Source organism: Zea mays, unplaced genomic scaffold, assembly GCF_902167145.1.
Source record: "Zea mays cultivar B73 unplaced genomic scaffold, Zm-B73-REFERENCE-NAM-5.0 scaffold_56, whole genome shotgun sequence".
In the NCBI taxonomy this organism is placed as follows: domain Eukaryota; kingdom Viridiplantae; phylum Streptophyta; class Magnoliopsida; order Poales; family Poaceae; genus Zea; species Zea mays.
Window position 1 is genome coordinate 52,501 of NW_023367212.1, and position 22,500 is coordinate 75,000.

The window sequence follows — 22,500 nt, forward strand, 5'->3', positions numbered from 1 at the left end:
CGCCCCGTCTCGGCCGAAATCCATGCGAATGCACGGAAAATAGAGGATCAAATAACAGGTTAAATAAGTGGGCTAGTCCTAGCCCTCCATTACGATCCTATCTCTCTCCGCAGGTTGAGTTATAGGTCGAAACATTCCCGGTTTGTTCGCTTTTGGTATGAACGACCGAAACATTGCCGAGAAGCGAAAGGTTGATGTCAACAACTCACACTGAATTTCCTCCAGTTCCTCCCTTTGTGGCAGAGCGAGCGCCTTGACTAAGATAGATTTACTCTTTCATTCTTGCAGCCTATTCTGGTTCCAATCGCGTTTGAGGAAAACCCCCTTTGGCATCAATGAAACTCTGTGATATAGGAGTTCAAAAACCTCATTTCGTTTGAGAGATAGTGGAATTTATTCTTTCAACACGTACATCGACGAGGGTGTCGATGACTTGAGTGAGGAATGGTCATGTGCTAGAGGCCGTACCGTTGGAGTAAGACCTCAACAAGGGGGTGTGCAGTTTAAATGTAAATGACGAGCATGGAGAGGCCAAGGTCATTTGTAATTAGGTGTGGCTGATGCAAGAAGACTGGCGAGCTGTCCATGGTGAGACTCGTTGTGATGCTACTGCAGGAGGCATCCTGGTTGAGGGCGCAGAACTTCTGTGCGGGTACAACTGGCACTTAAAAGACCTTCCGTGTAGATGAGTTCTCTTGAGTGAGACTAATCGAGCGAGTTACGAAGAAACCTTTGCGATGGTGCTGTGCAGTTGGGTTCTCTATGGAGGAACTTCGTTGTGGGGACCAAGGCAAATAAGGATACCCGGTCAGTCACGCGAATAACGAACAAATAACGAATGCGCACAAACCACTTTTACTGATTCAATTCTGTATATAGCGCTTCCTTATATTATATTATCTATACTCCCCTCCCTTTCTGATTATTCTATTTAATGCAAGAGTAAGGATAGACGTCTTATTCTTCAGTGTTGAGATAGAATGACTGTAGACCCTCTTCTCTCTTTTAGTTAGCCTTACTTATTTATTCCAATTCCTCAGCTGGAAACAGAACTACCAAAGGGAAGAAGACAGAAGGCAACAAAGGCGCGTATCAGCTTCAAGCATATAGAGAACTTGACTTACTCACCTACTTTAATGCCTGCTTTTTACTACTTGAAATTGAAAGCTGGCTTGGCTCTCAGACCAATTAACTTGACACCTGCTTAGCGCCCTCACTGCTACTTCTCTCATTAAGCTGCTCTCTCCTTTTATCAACTTATGAAAAAACAGCCTATTGATCTTCCGTCGCTCGCTATGGATGGTTGCAGTTGCCAAAAGGCTACCTTTTCGCACAACACTTAAATGAGTCACTGACTGGTTTTGACGTACGTAATACTTAACCTTACAATCGGCATTGCCCTTCTTCTTGCAACAGAGGATTCGTTCTCTACGCCGAAAGGCCCAAGGCGAATACAGAGGCTAAGAATCAAAGCAAGGACTTTTTTATTTGAAAAAGATGATAAAACAGGTCAAAGAGCCAATAGAGGGATGTGCTCGCCGCACTTCTTAGCGTTTTCGATGCAAAATCATTTGTCGCGGGAATTACGAGAAGTCCTCATTCAAGCACTAGAAAAACCAGAGGAATTTAAAGCCCCGAAAGAAAGATGATGGAAACAATGCACATCGACCAAGTAGCGACCATTACCTTTGAGGATGAGGACCTGATAAACGGATCTGCTAATCATAATAAACCCTTGTATGTCACGGAGCTTAACTTCACTTAAGTTGGTGGATCCAGGTTGTCTACAAACATAAACATTCTCCCTTTGAAGAAAATCACAAATGACATTGAGTGAGCGCAAGTCTATAGGGTCCATGGGTTCAATCAAAACTCTCAGAAAGCTCTGGGGGCAATTACACTGCCCATGCAATTCGGTTCATTTCCGACCTTGGTCAAATTCTATGTCATTGACGCCGACACTTCCTACCGAGCCCGGGACCTTGGTTACGTGAAAACCGAATGGTGCCCTCGACCTTGAACCTGTGTTTGAAGAAAATTACGAACAGAATAAGAGGCTACGCGCAGTACTACGCGGTGCATGGCATTGAAACAGAAGAAGAGCATGGCACCCGTCTCCCGAAAAGTGTGTAAGATGACCAGCCTCCTATGCCCCGATATGTTGAAAGGAAAGAACGTGGAGCAAGCGCTTCCGATCAGGTGTGGTCAATTTGATAGCTGCCAGTTTGCAAAATTATGGTTGTCCTATCGGCGCTAGAAGAAGCGTCCATACGCCGCTTTTAGGTATCTCCGCTTCAGACTGAAGTTTCCCACGGCTTAGAATAGAAGACGTTGAAGCCGCACTAGCTATGTGCCAGGACGATGATACAGCAAGATTAAGGATCTCCGTAAACAGAAGAAACTCAAGTGAAAGAAGCCCACTAATTGAATAGTCAACTTAGATGGTTCCACTAGAATGGAGGGCAACTTCGGACACTCCTCTTATTTTACTAACTTAATATTCTCTGGCTGGTTCTTAGAGTTTTCGTCCTGACATTGTTAAGCATACTGCGATTCACACACCTACCGACTTACGACTGCTTACACAATAAAGGTTTTCACTACCTTAGCTTACGGATAGAATGAATGCTTGTACTTGCCCAAGGTGACTTCGCATTACTCTATACACAGGGTACTGTACTATAGGGTTAGGGTTAGGGTTAGGGTTAGGGTTAGGGTAGGGTTCCGTTGAGATGAGCCTTCCCCACTGTACAAGAGTTATAATATTCTATTAGATTGGGAATTGTACCCGCTGGTTTTCTTTTAAGAAAAGACACAGAGTCCTACTTGGGATTGGGACTTCCACAGTAGCTCCTTTACCAAGACTTGATAAAGTAGTTCGCAGTAAAGAAAGAACACGGATACGTTACTAATAATAATAAGATTGGAGTTAAGATGCGGATCAATTTGATATGCTATTTGTTATTAAACACTGGTGTAGTACGACTACATACATAGCCTTCTTATCCAGTACCAAGGGTGAAATAAGTATTCAAAGTACCAGCAACACTCGAGAAGAGAGATTCTGTCGAAAGAAGAAGTGCGCCAACGCTGGAGACCTACAATATACCATATCCGAGGGGCTACCCAACAAGGAGTAGCTACCCAGTGCGATAGCTTGCTTTTACTAATTAATAAAGGACCAACTTCTATACTCTCCGTGAGAGACATCGGAAGAATAAGGGCTTGACGGGATGGGCTAATTGAAGAGATATTGAAGCCCCCTATGAATTCAATGTGCACGCGGACCGGGGGAAATCCGCTTTGGGCGAGCGTGATGAAACTCCTTCTCATTCACTCGGTCGAGATCTGGTGTGAACGAATAGGCTATGAGAAAGTGAACTTGACTACGCGCTGTCGGGTATTACGTTGGTGGGAGAAAGAGACATGAATACTCCTCCTCGCTTACTGTATTTCCTGGCTTTGCTGCTTATCTTTACTCGTTTGAAATAGTCGGCTAGCTTTTCACTAGTTTCTAGATTGAAAGTTAGGCGAATTCCACACTGAAATGCTTAATTCAAAGCAGACTAGGTCTTTGCTTGCTTTAGTACAGACATCCCCGGTGATGAACTCGCTACCTACTTGAACATCCCATTTACTTTCCTTTTCTCTCTGCCGGCTGAGCGCTTATTCAAGTAGTTTTTCTTTACTATAATATAAGCCCCACCTATTACTTCTGCTAATCTTGGATTGCCGAGCCGAACAGACACTGTACCTACCTCAGCCAGGATTTTGGACAGCAAAAGATGGCCAGGATGTAACACATTAGGAGGGATAGGCTCCGCTGAAATAGCGGGACAATAAAACTTGACACGGTTGCTTTGCTTTAGCTATAACAGGAGGAATAGCCTTCATCTAGAGTGAAATCATTATTAGATAGGATATTCTTTGAATTCACATAGAAAAGTCTAGTCTACTGAATATATGATACTGAAAGCAAGACGTAGGCGTTGGCAAAGGAATTTGCCTTTACTATACTATACTATACTATAACGCACACGTTTCATTATTGTTGCTTTACTATATATGATATGATATGATATTCCTTTTATCATGAATTGGATTGGAACCAAGGAAGTTTTATAGCTTATTGAATTTTGGGGAAAGAATCACTCTCACTTATAGGCTTACTAGTTCCCGTAGTTCCACTACACAGTTCATCAGTTGGAAATAGAGTCCTATTGCTTTAGTAGGGGTTGTAAGATCACACCTGAAACTTTGGTTGTAATCCCTGGGGCATTTAACCTTGTTTTTCCCTTGTGAGCCGCCTATGTAAATCCACGATCTTTAGGCAAATTTGAATCAATCATCGCTCCAGTGAGTAACGTATTTTTTGGACTTGTAATAATAGCCTTGTCCAGTAGCGAAGTACTAACTTCTTTACTTTGCTTGCCCTGTCCGCCTTTCAGGAAGCCTACTTGGCGATGAACAAGACTTTGAATTGAAGGTCGAGTAAACTATTCGAAGGATCGCCGATTCAGTCCTCTTTTTTTATGTTGTAGAGTCCGTAACTGGTCTTTTCTTTGGGAATGGTAACCTTACCCCGTGGTCAAACTCTTGTCTTGTGGGTGGTCAATCTCAAACTCTTTATTAATATAGGCGGATATTCTAAGAAGGCTAATAATCATTCTCAAAAAATCCTTGCCTAAATCTGCGCCATCTGTGTCCGTCTAGTGAAGATAGCTAATGGATTCCTCCCCAAGCTTCTTTCTTATTAGTTGCCTCAGCACCCGAGTAATAGACAGTGGGACTAGTTCTTAGTAGGCAAGCACCTCCTTGAGTGTCCAGTGTCAAAAGAATGCCAGGACCAGCCGATCCATCCAAGGTGAATGAGCCGCACGAACTGCTAACTACAGATATCATTTGCTCCTTGGTTTAGACTTTAGAACAGCACTAGATCTTAAGTATAAGTAATTGTGGGAGCAGACCTCCTAAAGCACCAGACCATTTTATGAACCAATTGCAAGTAAAAGTAGTCTTTGCAGCAAGTTAAACAATAGTATCACAAGTTCACAACTATGAATGCTCACACTCAGGATAGACGCCCAGCTTTATTAAGAAAGCCAAAGTTCATACAATAAAAAAGGAAATAAGGAAAGCAGGGGACACCTGCGTTACAATGAGGTAATCTGACTTATAACGACTCCTGAACAACTCAAACACTAGAAAGCACTAGTATCACCAAACCAACAACTGAGCTTTCGACAGACGGACTTAGTCTTTCTTCAGGTCCCGCTAACCTAGTGATGTAGAAGATTAGCGCCGGATGGCACAAGGCGCTTTGCTGTGCAGCCTCTCCACAGAATTTTGCTGCATGCTGTGATGGTGGAACTGTCATTTTGGGGAAGAAGAAAGCCGCCCCCTTTTGCGGCAGAGTGGGCAGCATCGCTTTCCCTCGCGTAGCTTCGATGCCATGAAAAAGCAGAAAAAAGACAAGAAAAAGAAAAAACAGTATCTTTTGGATTCCTGCCATTAATTACAGGAAAACGAATTGTGGAGCTGTAGGCTTCAAAGTAAGGGGAGGACCGAGATTATATACCCAGCAGCAGCGCGGGATCGAAGGGCTTGGTTGGAAGGTAAGTTGGTGGTAGGTTAGGGGTCTTTCCCGCGTGATAGGCTTGGCGCTTCCCGCCTGATAGATAACCACCACCACCTTTTACATGCAAGACTGCCATGCGGCACGAATTTCACGGTAGGTACAATCCTGATAAGTTTGCAGCAGTTGAGTCATGCCTTTGTAAACAAACCTTTCCCACCTTTAACAAACCGATCCAAAACCAAGAAAGAAAGAAAAGAAGGAATTTTAGCACAAGGTTCGCCAGACTTGCTTCTCGCTGCGCTCGATCAAAGAAAGATAAATCGAACAAGAGCTGCGCTCGACCAAGAAGTCATGGGGCTAGCTCGAACGATATAAAGATGGAATCAGCAGTGTCAGAAGGTACTTCAACCAAAACAGAGTAGCATGGCCGGGCAGTATTCGAAGCCTGTGTTCTCCCGAATAGCAATAGAATATTTTCTGACGGTATTTTCATTTTTTCAAGTGCTATTGCCTTCTCGGTATCGTTTTCTTCAAGAAGGGAAGGAATCGGGGGTTCCGGGCAAGACTGTTTGGCTCTATGTTCAGGAAAGGAATGCCCTCAGGGAAGAAAGAGGAAAGTAGCATAGCAGAGAAAAGAATCTCTGTTCTCAGTCTAAGTAAGCCCGTCCTAGCAATAGTGGCTGAAGCTGGTCTCGATCTCGAACTCAAACTGATGCCTAGCTGCCTCCATCTCCGCTTCCTTCTACTACCAGCGTGCGCTCATCCCTTGCTTGTTCTTTCAGGACTGAGTATGATGAAATATTTGGAGATCTGACTTACTTTAGTCCGTATCGTCGGTCTACTTCTGACAAGCAAAAGGCATAATATCCCCAATGAGTCAGGAATAGAAGATGCCAACGTGTTGAGACCGACCTAAAGATCTTGTCAAACAATACAGGCTTTCTTCCAAAGAATATCCCACTTTGTTGGCTGGCCTGGGAAATCTTCCTAGCCTTGACTGTCGTTGCGTTTAACGAGCTTGACAAAACTACCTCCCCGCTTCTCAAAACAAGGCAGATTAAGGGAGAATGCCATCTTTTTCGTAGATAGTCAGAGTTCGAGCTACTGGACTGGCTTCGGCTTCTTCCTTCGAGTTAGAGTGCCCAATGCTAATATTCTCAAATGCCTTAACCGTAATTTTCGTTGATTCGTTTAGACTTCATCCTATATACGCTTATGGACAGGCAGAAATGAACGGATACCATTCTCCAGAGCCAGAGATAGTAGCTTAATTAGCTTAGGTTTCAATCCTAACGCACGAGAAGAAAAACGAAAAGCATGGGACTTCCAGTACGATAGGGCCGGACCTCAATGGTCCTTTATGTCTGAAGCGGATGTGAGCGTGGTCAACCGAATCTGAGCCGTGTGCACTGCCATGCCAGGCGTCGGAACGCTAATCGGAGCACATAGAGTGGGCGGTGGCAAAGCAGTCATCGCGCGTGTGTGTATCTCTCCCCGAGAAGAGGCGCATGGGGTAGCGAGGCAAATCGTGTTTCATCAAATGTGACATGTCTTGAGACGTGCGGGGATCATAACAGCAGTACCCCTTGTGCTGATCACTATAGCCAACGAAAATAAATGACTTTTTTCTCAAAGGATTGACTTTGGCCACACCGTCTTGATCAAAGAGCTCGGGTTACACAAATCTCCCTTCTTTGTGTACTGGAACAGCTACCACTTCCTTTTCCTTTTCCTTATCCTTAGAACAGCACTAACTTACCGCTCTCTATACTATATAAAAATAAAAGAAAGAGAATAGCTCCATAACAAAAAAAATAGTGAACTGCCATGAATTACACACACGCTAGTAGTGGCTTGGCTCGGCTAGAGGACTACAGCAGCCGAAGCCGTGATTTGTATGGTATGTCTTGCCCTCAATGTCTGGTTGGTTGGTAAGTCACTAAATCCCTATCTCCCGGTGGTCGAGTACCCCCGACGCGTCGAATGGGTTGTTTAGTCTGACTTCTTGTGCTGGCCCGACATCATTCTGTCTCCCGCATTCTCTCCTTTCATCGGTTTGTTTTTTTTACTTCGCTTCGCGATTAGAGTTGTACGCATCATGCATGGGAATCCTTCCGTCCTTGATGTTAACGCTCTCGTGCGTAGGTCCCGGGTCAAAGGCATCTCGAAGGAAGCTGCTCCGCATATGCGATCACCTCCATGTACCTACAGATGAGGGCTCCAACGCCTACTGTACAATCATGTGGGAAGTGCATCCTGCACACCAGAAAGTAAGTGGCGTACGCCACACCCCCTCCCCCTGTACCTACACCCATTGAAACGTTTATTGTCTGACAATCTCCGACGCGACGCGCAACGCCCCATGCAAATCCCTACGTCGGTCGATCGATGCGCACAGAAGGAGAGCTTGTCCATAACGAAAACGCGTATGTTAAGTAAAGTTATGTTAAGTAAAGTAAAGTAAGGACAGCAAGCCAGTAATGAGAATAAGCTCTTCATCTTAGTTTCCGCTTTCAGACAAGTACAGCGTCCACTTTTCTCATATTTGCAAATTGCAGATCTTAATCTTAATAGGATGTTGGCTAAAATAAGGGAGGGATCGGATCCAAATACGCAGTGCAAGATGAATGGCCGAAAGAAAGATTAGAAAGTATGCCCTCGATTGGGCTGTGACCGACACACTCACATTGAGTCGCCGATACAGGTAGTGGTCAGTCTGCGCAAAGCCATAATACCAGATATCGGAAAGCGAAGCGTGGTGCTAACATGACTAAAAAAACGATTCGGAAATCTGGAACGAAGAGAAGTTAGTAAATAGGCCTTTTGGGAAGCCCTTGATCGAGTAGTGAAAGCATTTGATCCATCAGATCAGTGCTTGATCTTCTACTTATACTTAATAGGTTCAAGACCTAAATAAAGGAATGAAAACAGCTGCAAGATCCGCTTACTTCTTTCTCTTAGTCAGCTCTATCTCATATTGCCTACGAGCTCTCGTAGTATCTCACAGCAGTATCGAATAATGAAAAGAAGGAAAGCTCTATTGAATAAGCCAAGGATAGAGAGAGGCCCCTTAAAGAACTATTTGAGAAAAGGAATATATCTCCAGGTTATTCATTCAATCCTAATTTTCAATCTCGCGAATTCAATAAAAAGAACTCAAGGCTGCGACATCCACTTTAAGACTAGTTAAAAAGAAAAGGTTCCACCCTTCTAGTTAGACAACCGATATGCGACATCATACTTAGTATGGGAGTTGCCGCTGATCTGCGACATCAATAGATAAGCATGGTATGCGAATATGTGTTGTTGATCTCTGCATCGCGATGCTACTTTCGTAGGGGAGAGCAGTCAGTCCCCACCAAGGTGGGTCTAAGGGCTTTTTGGGGGGGTAATTTCGCTTCGTTCATCTTCAAGTGCCGACAGTTTCTATTCCCGAGTGTGAAAAGCCAGTACTGGATAGACGGTTTAGATACGTCACTGAGTGCCCCATGGGTCATCTTGTTTCCTATTTATTGGAAGCTACATAAAGCATCCCTATATTAAGATGAAGTAAGAAAGCATCAGTCCTCTTTTTTTCTGTCTTCTATGAAAGAATGTAGCTCGCTCTTTCAACCCTCTGCGGAACTGTTTGAGTTTTAGCATTGACCCCATTTCCTTTTGATCGTATTACGCTTGACTCGCTGCAAAACATTTCGCTTTCTGCGCTCGCTCGTACGTGGTTTACACTCCTTGCCTTTCATCTGACTTTTCCATCGGGCAATTGTTTGTTTTCAACTGGATTGGATTCCAAAGCAAAGATAGGCAACTTTCACTTGAAAGAAAGGAGCTTCAGAACTATTGTATTCCACCGAATAAGAATAAGAGCAAGAAGGGGCTATCTTTGTGAAGGGACCGGCACCAGAAAGTAGATCATATGGCCTTTCTTTCGCAAAAAAAAATAAAGTAAAGCCAGAAATGCAGCAAAGCAAGTCGTCTTTGGTTTGGAGCGAAATTCCCGGATGTATAGGCTTGATCGAGTGCCTTACCTGAAATCGACGATCTAAAGTGGGTTCTTTAGCTTGCTCCGACAGAGGTCTCCTTCTCCCTTAGCAGCGAGACCAGTCCCTACCTCTTTTCAAGAAATCTTTCATACCTTTTCTACGCCTAAAACAAGTTCATGTCTCTCCTCTCTGAAAAGTAAGTCGGACCTTATTGAAAAGTAGTACGCTTTCTTTCGTGGTGTTCAGGATCCCGTGCTTTGTAGTTCACGCATGGCTTTCTCTAACGAAGCTAATGCCGAATCGAATTAAAGACCTTAAACGGAGGAGGTGGCGAAAAACAAAAAAAGAGAAAGAGCTTACAAACTTCTCTGAACCCGGTAGCCAGCGGAGCCCTTATTCATGGGTTAGGGACTAGCATTGAACAAAGTTGGTGACAGCCGAAGAAAAAGTGAAAGGGCAAGTAAATAATCTAAACATGCGAAAAAAAAGAAAAAAAGTAACGCGCCCTACCTGTTAGTATTAGTAAAGTAAGGCCTTCCAGAGCCACACAGACATACACGCGGAGCGGATGAGGGCACTGAAATAAATGGATGTCGATCCGGTACTTAAATTGCATAGAAAAAAAAGAAAGAAGTTCATACTTGATGAAACGCACATCATCCAATGAATGATTTAAGAACACAGACAGAGAGATATTTACTTTTTTCACATCTGTAACTACATTCTCACATTTCTTTTTTGATCTTTTTATGCGATCGGAAAACGAATGAGATCAGAAAGATAGGCAGACGACTTGACGATAAGGTCGGATGTTTCCGTGAGCAGTAAGCAGCGGATCTCCCCTTTTTTTGGGGAAAGCTGGTGGCCCTTTTGGCGTGTTAATTCGGGCGGCCTTCTTCGTTCGGTAGATCCGGTCGAGGTGGTTTTCGTTTACCAGCGCGTAGGTGGTTGAAGTTCCTATGACCGAGTCTTTCTGGCCCCTGTGAACATATTTTCTTAATGTATTAAAGAGGGCCTCTCTAACCGGTGAAAAGTGGTAGGTGTCCACTAACGGCTATTCCTGGCTCGGCTCCGATAACGCAATTCCGGGAGGAGTCGGTAGTTGGGCACTGGATCCCTTCGGACCTGGAGAACGTGTGACACTGGGTCGGGGTTTGGTGAACCAACAGGTCGCTCCTTTAGTTGAAGTATCGGGCCCCTTTTTCGTTGCCTAGGTTACACCTTCGGAATACCCCAGACGGGGATTTCGCTCTATTCCCCCCAATCTTCACTTTACGCCACGCCGACTCTCCGTCGTGGAATTAGACCAAGGGTCGAAGACCCATACCATAGGACCCCGTCTCCCGTATCTTATCTTTCGCACGTAGGAGATCGAGACACAGCCTTAGGGCTATGGGGAAAGTAGATCGATTGCCCAAGAATTACAACTACATAGAGGGTCTCTACAAGTCTATAAAGAAGTTTCCAAAAATTGATCGGTAGTAGTCCGGTCGCACCCGAACAATAATATTCCAGAGGGAAATGCACCTAAGATCAAATATTTTGAGCCGGCTTCCGTGGAAAATTCAGACTTTCTTTTTGATGCTGCGATCACATAAAAACATAAACTTTGAAGCTCAATAGCTAAATACATGGCAATTAAATCATGAGCCGGGATCATTAAGAGCATACTGCGAGTAGGAAGTGGAATTAATACAATGAATTCAAAAGCATCAAACCTCTCTTTTTCGAAAGAATCGAAACACATCGAAATGGTACCAGCCGTACTTAATAATAGAAGGATTTGGCAGAAATATGTAAAATTGTCCCTCCTAAAAAAATTATTCCAGAATAAATGGGCAATAGTTAGGAGAGGTGCGCCAGCGGCGAGCAGAAGCAAGGTTATTAGATACCGAAGGAAAGCCCGGCCAGAACCACACGTGCAAGTTTCCCTGCATGTGGCTCGTCCGTGATAACTTCTTCGGATTTGCGTGAACTAGCGGACCGATCACTAAGTGGTTAGTACCTCCAGCATGAGCGAACCTTTTATGAACTGGTTAGGAATGGGCGCCACTATCCCAGCCCGGATCCAGCCGGGTTCTATTGATCATGTCCCCTTCCCAACAGTTGTACCTTGTCTTGGGGCGTCTTTCTTTGGCTTTACTATCAAGCCCGCCCGCCCAGACGCGGCGCCCTTTCGCATTATCATCTACCGCCCTTTCTTTCCTCCCGTCCCTTCACGCATGAAGATCGTCGTATGTATGTTCGACTTCGGTTGCCGGTGCAATAGAATTGGCGGGAGTATATTATGGCAGGATCAGTCACCTGGGCAAACCAACCCTCCTCCAAGAAGAATTGTGCTATGCCCCCCCCCGATATCCCTATAGAGCGAAAGAGCTGCCTGGTGATCCCTAGGTTGCAGCACGTCCGGTCGTTAACTCCTCGCTAGCTGCCGCCGTTTTTAGGACCGACCGACGCCTCACCTGCATGCACAGGTACCTACGTAGTGTAGTGTCGGTCGCACATTCATAATAGCGTTCGGACTCATGTGCCTTCCTGAACCAGGGGAGTTCCCTTGCTCCTGCTGCGTACGATTAGCCAGCCTTGCGGCGGCAAAAGGATTAGGACGTCCCCCCATGCTAAGGTTCCCTGCGGTCCGGCCGCATTAGGTTAGGGAGCTGGGCGATAATAGCTCCTCCGCATCCCAAGCGCGCTGCCCTCCTAGGCGCGCAACACTAAGTAATCCAAGCCAACCCACATTACTAACTAACGGTGGATAATCATCTTTCTTAGAGGTACTAAATACAACTCCATGAATGAGCAAAATGAAGGTTGCGTTAATGAGAAAGATCTCTGGGGAAACCGCTAAAAAAAGATTGAACATGTGTTTCGATAACTTCTTCTGCTTTCATTTCCTCTCCTCCGTCTGCCTGCAAAATCACTGAGTTAATTCAAAAGTCCTGTTAGGTCACATAAAGGCGCTTGCCGCTAAACTAAAATAGGAATGCTTAAATATGCCCCCGCCCCCTTTTGAGATCTTCATATTGAAACAATAGTAGCGCATGCTCATACTCAGCCCTTTCGAGCTGAGCACGGCTGCGGGCGATTCCATCCCATCGGATCCTTTGCGCCAATTCATGGCACCTCCTGGAAGTGGTCTGTGCATCCAGGTAATCCTGGTTGTGCGAAACCACCTCCAAAAAGAAGATGGATCCTTCCCCATTCTCCCGCAGATCTTGATAAGCTGCCCGGAGAATAGAAAGATTATCCATTCCTTTGTCCAGATAGGAACGAACCGCCTCTTCTAAAATGTACGGCTCGAGGGCTTGTTAAGGAAGGCGGCTAGGGAAGGAGGGAAAACGAAAGGCGTTTTCTGGTTAAATACATTACAAGATGTTTTTCCATACTTTCCGCCTTCAAGTCCTATCTCCGTCTAGGACCTCTGAGGTGTCTCATTCCCATCTCCTCTCTCTCGAGATTAGCTTCCGTCCCTTTAGAAGCCCGGAGGTCCCGGAAATCCTTATAAATTTAAGCGAAATAGGGTCCCTAAAACTTTGTAAGATTTCGGGCATCTTTTCCGCCCCGTGGCGCTCAGTTAAATCATCCACCAAGTGGGCGCAACTCGCCCACTTTCTTCGACCCCAATTCATTGTAAAAACCAATAATGATTGGTTTCAATTCTTCTTCAATATCGAATAACTGTTCCATAGTCCTGATATCTTGCTCGGTAAGCGGCCTTGAAGGTGCACTGCTGTCCTCTGGCTGGTCCGGCCCAAGCGGAGCACTCGACGGCTCTGCTCTCCCCGATCAGTTGGCTGAATCGATGGATTAGGCGCCGCTAAAGCCATTTCCGGCTGCTGCACCTCTTGCCCAGGTTCCACAGGTGCCCCGGGTATCTCCCGAGAAAGCCCCTGGAAAAACGACGAGGACGGGCTAGAGGTTCCATCGGGGTTGCCCGCAGCGGATCCCCCCCGCATTCTGATCAGGTTCGTTACCCATTCCGCTGTGGTCATCAAAGAAGAATAATAAAAAAGTGCTGTTGTTACACTCAACAGAGTGAAAACGCGAGCAGCCCAAACTGGGCAACGCGGCCATAAAGCGCGAACCAACATCCGTGATACGAAAACCAAAATCAGAATGAGGAAGAAAAGGATATCTTTAGGTAAGTCATGAAAATGAAAACCCAATAAGAACTTACCCAATAATTTAGAACAGATCACTTCCAAACGAGACATGATGAGCTAAAGTCAAAATAAAATGCAAGAGAAATTCAAATTATGTAAGGCTTAGAAAAAAGTCCTGCGTAGAGTCCACGGGGAGCCTTTTTCGATTTGATCTCTAGTCAAACTAAGACTGGAGCTTGAAGCCACTACTCTAGAACCGGAAGAAGCCTAACTTCTGCATTTTGAGTAGATTTTCTGACTATCATTTGCCTTGAATTACAATACGATAATCTTCGATTGGTAGAAGTGAGTCCGGATCTCCCTCTTTTCCACTAAACCCGCCACTCCTACTTGTACTTTATTTTCCACCTGGCTAGCTTCAATTGCTTAGTAGGGAGTTTCCATCCTTGACTTTCGCGGTTCTTTCTTTGCTTTCTTCAGTTGTGTTGAGGAGCTATCTTTTGAACCCAACTAACTCTTAAATCCGAACTTTCCCTGCAGCTTTAGGGCTTCTAGTGAGGAGAGGTGATTCTCTAGTTTCTCATTCGCATAGCCATCTCGATTAACTGAGTTGACTTGTGAGCTCCCCTAACCCGGCAGGCAGGCCAAAGAATGAAGGGCAGTGAAAATGGTTTCTTCTTCTGGCTAATTCCGATACGAATACCAAAAACAGCTTACTTCCGTTCGTGTCCTCGGAAATTGGATTACTTATGAGTTTCTTCGGTGCAAAAGTAGGCAAGTCCATTTTATCGTGTTTTTCGTCCTCAAGACCTGATTTTCCAAAGAAAATAGCCTGCCAAAGAGCTAGCTATAGAAATACAGTCAGTCGGGGTAAACTGAAAGAAGGAAATCTACATTCATAGATAGTAGGGCAATAGGCTCACTTACATAGTGGGGACAGCAATAGGCTCACTTACTTTTGAAATAAGAGGGTCGGTCAACTCTCGGCAGATAGGGTAGTTGCTAAATAAAAGCAAAGAAAGAGTGAGTTGAAAGAAGAAATGTATGTGGGTCACCATATAATATATATAATAGTACCTAACTTACTAGGTATCTCGGTCAACTGCTAGCTTTTCATCCTTGGTGCAGTATTTCCACCTTCTATTGCTTTGCTTGCCTAGCTCTTACTACCGTTATTTCCATCTGAGAACTAGACGCCCGGTTCAACTTAGCCAAGTTAAGGGAACGCACTACTCTTCCCTACAAGCAACGGATTGAGCGCTAGCGCGAAAGCCGGTGCGCGTTAGGCGCATCCGTTTTCTTGCTTAGTAGTTACTCACTGGGATTCCCGCAGTGCAGCCGTTGCTTGTTGGGCTACAAAGCACTTCTTAGACGGAAGAGCGGCAAGCAAGCCTACTCAAGTACCTAGCACTCCACAACCCATTAGTTGGAAGGCAATCAGCAACTTAGCACACTAGAGCATACAACGACCTTTAGCAACCTTTTCTCGAGCGATAGTCTAGTAGGTCAAGCCCGAGTGGAGGCCATCCATCCCTTTCTGATGAAACCTTTGTTGCCCTAGCTTGAATTGAAGGTTTGGCTAAGGATGGGGATCCGGTGTCTTCATCTATACCATCAGAGAAGAAGGCTTGCCAAGAATGGACGAAGGTATGATTCTAGGAAATCTAGATTTGAAAGAAGGAAGCACCCGAGGAGCAATCAAACGGACATTTCTACGAGTGAACTCGCTAAAGCTGAGGATCCGCCAGCCAATAACTAACTCATACGAAATTCATGGAGCATAGTAGCGTTTTCCCCTGTGCATCACTAGCATCAACTATCAACTCTTTATCTATGTAAATTCTTGATTGAAATCCTTCGCTGTTGTCCTCGAAAGACTCTCTTCCTCTCAACCAGTTCACTTCTCCTTTCCAGCTACTGACTGGGCTTAGCAACTAGTTATGTCCCTATCTGCCTCCCCTGCCTCCTTCCTCTTCTCTACTTAAAATGTTCAACTAAATGCAAGTGAAACGAGACGAGAATCTTCGATTGGGAAGTGCACTTAACCCACCCACCTAAACCGGATCAGGAAAAGTGTTTAGTACGTGCCAATCGGAAACGTCCTGTCCTCAGTTCCTCGATGCATTCACGAGGGAAATTCGTTTGAAGTCGGTGATTAGGCAGACGCCCCATTGTTCGTGGTGTTGCAATGAATCCAGTGGATCAGCCTCATGGCTCGGTGAGGGGCTTTATGCTGATAAATAGGATTCTTGTTATAATTTCTGTGGGCTCTAAGCTCCTCCCTGACTAAAGAAATCTAAAGTCAGAAGCTTCCATTCTAAAAACTCATAAAGATTTTCTGACTTCTTTACACGGGATGTAGAGCTTTTGCCTCAATCCTTTCTTTTCCTTAGCTATTCTTTATTAGCATGAATCTCCATCTATTCTTTTGGGGAAATTGAAAAATCATTAAAAGTAAATGGACCCAGGAGGAGTGAATTACAGCTTTCACTCAATGCACTTGAGAATAACATCTAAAAAAAGTAACTATACTTGTAACCCTTGGTGTCTTATATATAGTTAGCATATTGTTTGTAGGCATCCATAAGTGATTAACGATGATCCTACTTTGATACCACTCCAAGATTTTACGGGTGCTTTGAATATAGATGGTAATTGAACTGGACATGTCCTGGGGGAGGTAGTAATGGAGGGGTCTCTGGAAAAAGAACATGGTTTGGTTTATAGGTGGAGGCTTACTGAAATAGACCCTGTTGTTTCTGATGTAGGAGTTGGGGATGGAATGATTGATTCAAGCTCTGGTGGTACTAATCATGTCTCTGGGAGTAAACCAACTGGAGCGGCAAGGAAACATGCAGTACTGGAGAGGGGATCTCATAGCAATACTGATTCAAGTAATTTCAGAGTTACCAGAGATGCAATTGGTTTCGAAATATGTATTAAAAAATGGTAAACTAATACTGACTATTCTCTGTGGATATCTGGTTGGACACCAAGCATTTTTACCCCCATTTGAATGCAGAGTCAGAGTATAGACAGCTCAACAATGTTGTCATATATTTTTATACCAAATTAGAGTGCACAGTCATTTTTCTATTTATGTTCCCAGAAATTCAGTTCACTAGGGAACACCTTACAGGTTGGTCATGGGTCAGGATTGGATAGCAAGAGTTGTCGGTAGCCGGCATTAGGTAAAAGGAAAAGCTCTATAAAAGCGAAGAAATGAAATCGAAGGATACTAGCACTTCTTTCTATACTTGTAGGCTTTCTTTCTTATATTCAACTTCATGAATTCGCTATGCTAGGTTCATTCCATCCATCTATCAGGTTTGAGTAGGTAGGCTCTTTCCTTAAGAAAATGCACGTAAATAAGTGAATCCGAAAAGACCAAGACTTGAATGAAGCCCATTTCCCAGGCTAGTTGTTGCCCATGTAGAATAGCCAAAAGTGAAGTGCATAAAGTGCTATTGTAGCCAATCTTTTTCTATAAATGGCACCACCCGTCTCGCTAACTTCACGTAGAAGCTTCCTTTCCCGGGTTATAGAGCAAATCCTTGTTCTAAAGCTTAATCTACCCCTATGCTATGAATGAACAGATCCACGAGCTGAGAATCCCATATTCTTTAAGCCAATCCGCCATATCAGCCCTTGTTGAACAACTTAATAATCCGGAGAGAAGATGCTTCTCGGAAGACGATGGAAATGAGGAACGAAGTTATCCTTCCCCTTTTTTTAAGGCACGGGCTCAGGTTACGTACGGATTTTATGCAACAAATACGATACATACGGTGTAGAATACTTTATTGCTACTGGCTTTTGCCTTTCACGGATCTCGCTGCGCGCCTCAATCGTATCTTCTCTTGCGCGGAGCTAGAAGATCATCGACTCTTTCTTTCGCGTATGAATACAGGGCCGGGTCTACGTACCATACCAATGAAACACACAGACACCAATTCTACGCCTATCTGAGTTTATGCTTAACGAAAGAGCAAGCACTTGGAAAGGAGAGAAAAGGTCGTCCCTTTACTCTATTCCTGACGTTAGGACGGATACTTAACTAGTGGGAGGCCTTACGAGGGCTAATCTACTATACTACTTGACTCACGAGTTGCTCAAATCATCTCTTGATTCGGAATCACGGGATCGGTAGATGTCACATAACTTGATTAGTTAGAAAATGATTATGCTATCGGCTTGATAGAATAAAAAATATGAATAATACAAGTGCCGGTCAGCTAGCACCTTTGGTGACATGCTGTTCCCCACTAGTCTTCTTCGTACATGCCCATGGGGTCATCCCTAAGGCCTATTCAGCACTGCACACTGGGTAGCACGTAACTAGTGGTCATGCTTACTTCAGATGTTCTCAGCCCAGCTCAGTCTATCACTTAGACTTCTGATTTCGTGCTGTGTTCAACAAGCTAGGAACACAAAAGAACGCTTATCCTCTTAGGGTAGGGGCCACATTCTTGCATACTCTTTTGGATTTGACAACGTGAGTTCTAAACTGAGCATAGAGCAAATATCTCTTGATAAAAGAGAAATAGCAAAGGGAAATGTGCTAGCTGATAACTCCTACTATTTCGCTTCGCGCCTCTGCCTCGTTTTCAGTGAGATATGCCCATCATAGAGAATCCAAGACTCCTCACTTGCCTTGCCGCTTCGCGCCTGCCTCGTTGACTGATCTCGTACAATCACTTGCATTTTCCTATGTGGAAAACTTAGCAACTACTCTACCCTTCCCTTAGAGTAGAGTGGAACTCACAGTGTAGCGAGCCACCCATAATCGGCTTGGAAGTGTTGCAGCTCGCATCCATCAGACCTGGAAATACGCTCTCTTTCTGGAAGTCACTGGCCAAGTATGACATAGAGAAGATGGATGAAATTCGATAAAAGGCCGAAGGCGCGCCTCGAAGCAACCGTCTACTACTAGTTTATATGACTAGCTCTTATACTATACGAGTTCCTGGTAAACCACTACTTGTGTAAAGTAAAGTACTCCGCTCGTTCAACTTGATGATGATCAGTTTGAGCATGTTCAGCAAGTTCACCAGTTAGCTTTCCCGCCTGCTTGCCAACTAAAGCAAGGACAGCTATCATAGATAGAAGCCTACGTAGGGATACTACAGACAAACTGCTATATAGAGTGGCAATAATAGCAAGGGAGGACTATTTAGTGAAAAAGCGGAAAAAGCCTTGACAGCCGACGTAATTTAATGCGCATTGCCCTTATAGAGTGGATTGTGCTATTTCTACTTAGGTAATTGCCTTTCTTTAAGAAGAAAATAATAGCCCATTGGACTTACCATGCATTGGAAAAACGATCTAACTATGCCTCCTAGATAGACAGACTTTCTATATATACTCTCTGAAGTCTATATTTGCTACACCACCAAACAAAAAACAAAGTAAGATACGTACTACTCGACTCGACTACACAAATAACCATAAATAAGCAAAGAACGGGACTACACACAATAAGTAAGAAGCTAAAGTCTGAAGCTATTTGTTGAAAAGCAAACCCAACTTGATAATTAATTGAATGAGCGAGCCCGCATTGCTACACGAGCTTAGGCCTCAATCAAACACTAACTAACCACCCGCTAACAAAGCTATAAATGCTGGAAAGACACTAACCAGAGGACAGGTAAAAACACGTCCCACTTCTTTTTCTTTACCAGCTTTGGCTTGCCCGTCACCCCTAACCCATTCACATTACCAAGGTTAGATAGATAGATGAACGGGTTCTAACTATTCGCATCTAGAGAACGCATCCCTGCCCTTCAAGCTCATGGTAAGAAGCAAGCTATTCAAGATCTCATTCTACTCTGGCACACCCATCCCGGAGGCTGTATCCCACCATAAGTCTACACCACAAACAGAAACAAACGGACCTGCACTACTTTTTTTAAAAGAGCAGCGCCACTACCTTGGCTTTCCAATCTGAACCGGGTATGGTATGCGGATCTAAGATAGAGAAATCAGGGAAACCAAGCGGATTACCTACTCCATATTTCTAATGTGCTCTAAACCCAGAAAATGTTGAAACAGAGTTTTATGAGCAATTCTGGGTCTCTTCTCAAGCGGCGGAGCTGTTCTCGCTTCCATATTTCAACTCATTTCCACTCACTCAACTCAGCGCAACCCGATTCAAGCTAAAGCAGCTGTTAGACGTTGAGAATCTTTCTCTTCCACTGTTCTTGTCAAGTCAAATAAGTTAGGCGAGCTTTAGAGCAATAAAATCAATGCACATTCTTTAGAGTGGAGACAACCCTCCCCCCGGATAACGACGAGACACTAGTAAGCACCTTTTTTCGAAACTGGATAACGAACCGTCAGAACGGGCCTTATTTACTTATCATCTGAAAAAGATGGTAAGCTCTTACTTAACTCGAGTCAATGCCAAAACCCGGGAAGCAGCAAGTGTCATTCTAAGCCAAAATGCTGTTTTTTACCCGAGAATCTACACATGTGCAATACTTGATGGATTGAAGGAAGTCAGAGGGAGAGTTCCGTATAGGGGGTGGTGAAGGGGCTCAACAGTTTCGAACCGTAGTGATATCACGCCTCGGTCGCACACATCTGGCTTTTGGGGTTCGGGATCATAGCGTGAGCTATGGCCAAGTGCCTCCATTCTTCCTCCACGGGATCAAGGCGATAAATACCAGCTTCTTTCCTCCACGGGATTCGTACATCGGATGAGGATTCCTACAACGGTAGATGAATTCTAGAAAGGGCAAAACCTACGGGTGCACCAGGACGAGTACCTTCTTTTTATTGATCCACTGGAATATCTACTAAAGGAAATTTGCCATACACTTGTTCTGGTTCCTTTCATCGGCGTTGTAAGCGCGTTCTTATTCCGTTTTCTTGGATGTTTTAGTCAAAAAATAAATTCTTTTTCTGGAACTCGCAATCTGGAGGATTCGAACCGTAGTGAGATTATCTAGCAATCTCGAAATATCGTATCTACTAGTGCCGGGGGGAGGAATCGAAATCTATATGCCCTCTCGGGTTCTTCCCTTTCCACCAGTCACTCGGAAATCATCTCTCATTTACTTATGATGCCGACAAGCCACGAAAGGAGGAACTTCACGATTGAACTGGGCTCGCCTCCACTTCTGGGCTTCAACCAGCTACTCAGCAAGAATTAGCACAACAGCTAGCACACTTTCGAGTTGCACTTACCGTCTCTCATATCCGTGAGGAAGGAACATGTGCCACTAGAGGCTAGAAATACTTCTCTTGTCAATTCAAGGAATGAGTCAAGGCAATACCATCTCGGAAGGCGACTCATATACAGAGAAGTCTGCTCACTCAGGTCTAATCTCATCTAGATGATCGGTTATTGGAAGCCGTTCTACAAATCCATGTCCTTGGATCTGACCTTCTCTTTAGCTTTTGGAGTAGTGACTTTCCCTTTGCTTTCTTCCTGTAGGCAGTAGTAGAACGATACTAGACCCTCTATCTCCTTCCTTAAGTACTAGTATCCCATTCATTCCTTCACAGCTGTTTCACCAGATCTTTGCTTGGAAATATTCTTAGGTTGAATGGTTTGGGTGGCCATCCATATATATCCTATCATCACTCCTCCAGTAAGTAGGCAAGGCATCCGTACTATCCCTATCCTGGTTCCTGGCTTTGCTTTATCCATCGAGACAGACAAGTCAAGTTGTTTGATGCCAGTTCTCATCTAGCCATTTCTCCGGTTCCAATGATAGGAGCTCGCGCTTCCATGATCCCTACCTCTCTCTCCTTTCGGCTAGTCATTGGAAAGCTTGCTTCCTAAAAGGTGCCAGGAATAGGCTATCTAGAGGAAATAGAGACTACACTGAGTGTAACAGTCAAGCAGGAAAGTAGACTAGAAAGAAAGAAAGCATGAAAGCAGGATTGGGATTAGCCAGAGCCAGTAGATCCTCAAGTCAAGGATTTGGGATTATTTGGATTCGCCCTAGTATCAACAATGGATTAGTATTGCTTCTATTGATGGCCAGGCCTGTCTATCTGAGGGAACTACGGATTCATAGGCAAGACAAGAAGGGGAACGGAACCGTATAGGGAAATTGAAACAGTGATGCAAATCGGGATCTCATGCCAGGAAAGATCAGTTGTAAGCTGGAAGCAAGCTTTCTTCTCAGGTATTGGAGCAACATTGAGAAATCCTTAGCGAAATAGGTGTAATGGAAAAAGAAGTGCTTCGAATCATTGCTATTTGACTCGGACCTGTTCTGAAAAGAGGTATTTCGAATTGCTTGTTGACACGGAGAAAGTAGGGGAAAACCTCTGCAAAAATGTCCATATTGACCTTGCCTTGGACATAGAAGAGTTCCGAATCGAGATGGAATTCCTGGGTTCGAACCTTATCTTAAGGGAGGTATCCGGGTCTATTTGTTAGGGCTATGTTTCTGTAACTAGACTAGTTTCCTGATTCATAGGTTCTAGTTCCTGTTTCTTTTCAGGCTCAGGGTCATTCCTGGTTCTCAATTGCGCATATATCAAGAAAGGAAAAGTAGTAAGCTGGACTGGTTCCTTGCTTTCAGGGGTGCTCGTATACTTTACAGATGAATACCTTAGCATTCCGGGGTGTTAGCTTTCCTTGGTTGATACGGTTTCGCCCCTGCCTGGAAATCCAAAGAAAAGAAAGCCAGGTCGTCTATTTAGAAAGGAAAGGGCTAACTTGTGGAGCCATTACTATACTAGTCGGAGTGGCAAGACTCACTAGAACGGATCCTCTTCTCCCATCAGCTATGGAAACATACATCCTAGTAGCAATGGATTAGTATTGAAACGTCCAAGGCTTTCTGTGCGGCGTATACTAGCTCTAAATATTTCCATTCAT

General features: G+C 44.3%; 1 protein-coding gene across 1 annotated transcript in view; it reads right to left on the minus strand.

Moving 5' to 3' along the window:
• Positions 1-22,500, minus strand: part of LOC118475684 (ATP synthase subunit alpha, mitochondrial) — a 50,763-nt gene that overhangs the window by 19,488 nt on the left and 8,775 nt on the right. The window contains exon 1 of the mRNA XM_035963927.1: positions 1-22,500. This exon is cut by the window's left edge and continues 19,488 nt beyond it; it is cut by the window's right edge and continues 8,775 nt beyond it. The gene's annotated coding sequence lies outside the window, so the exon portion shown is untranslated.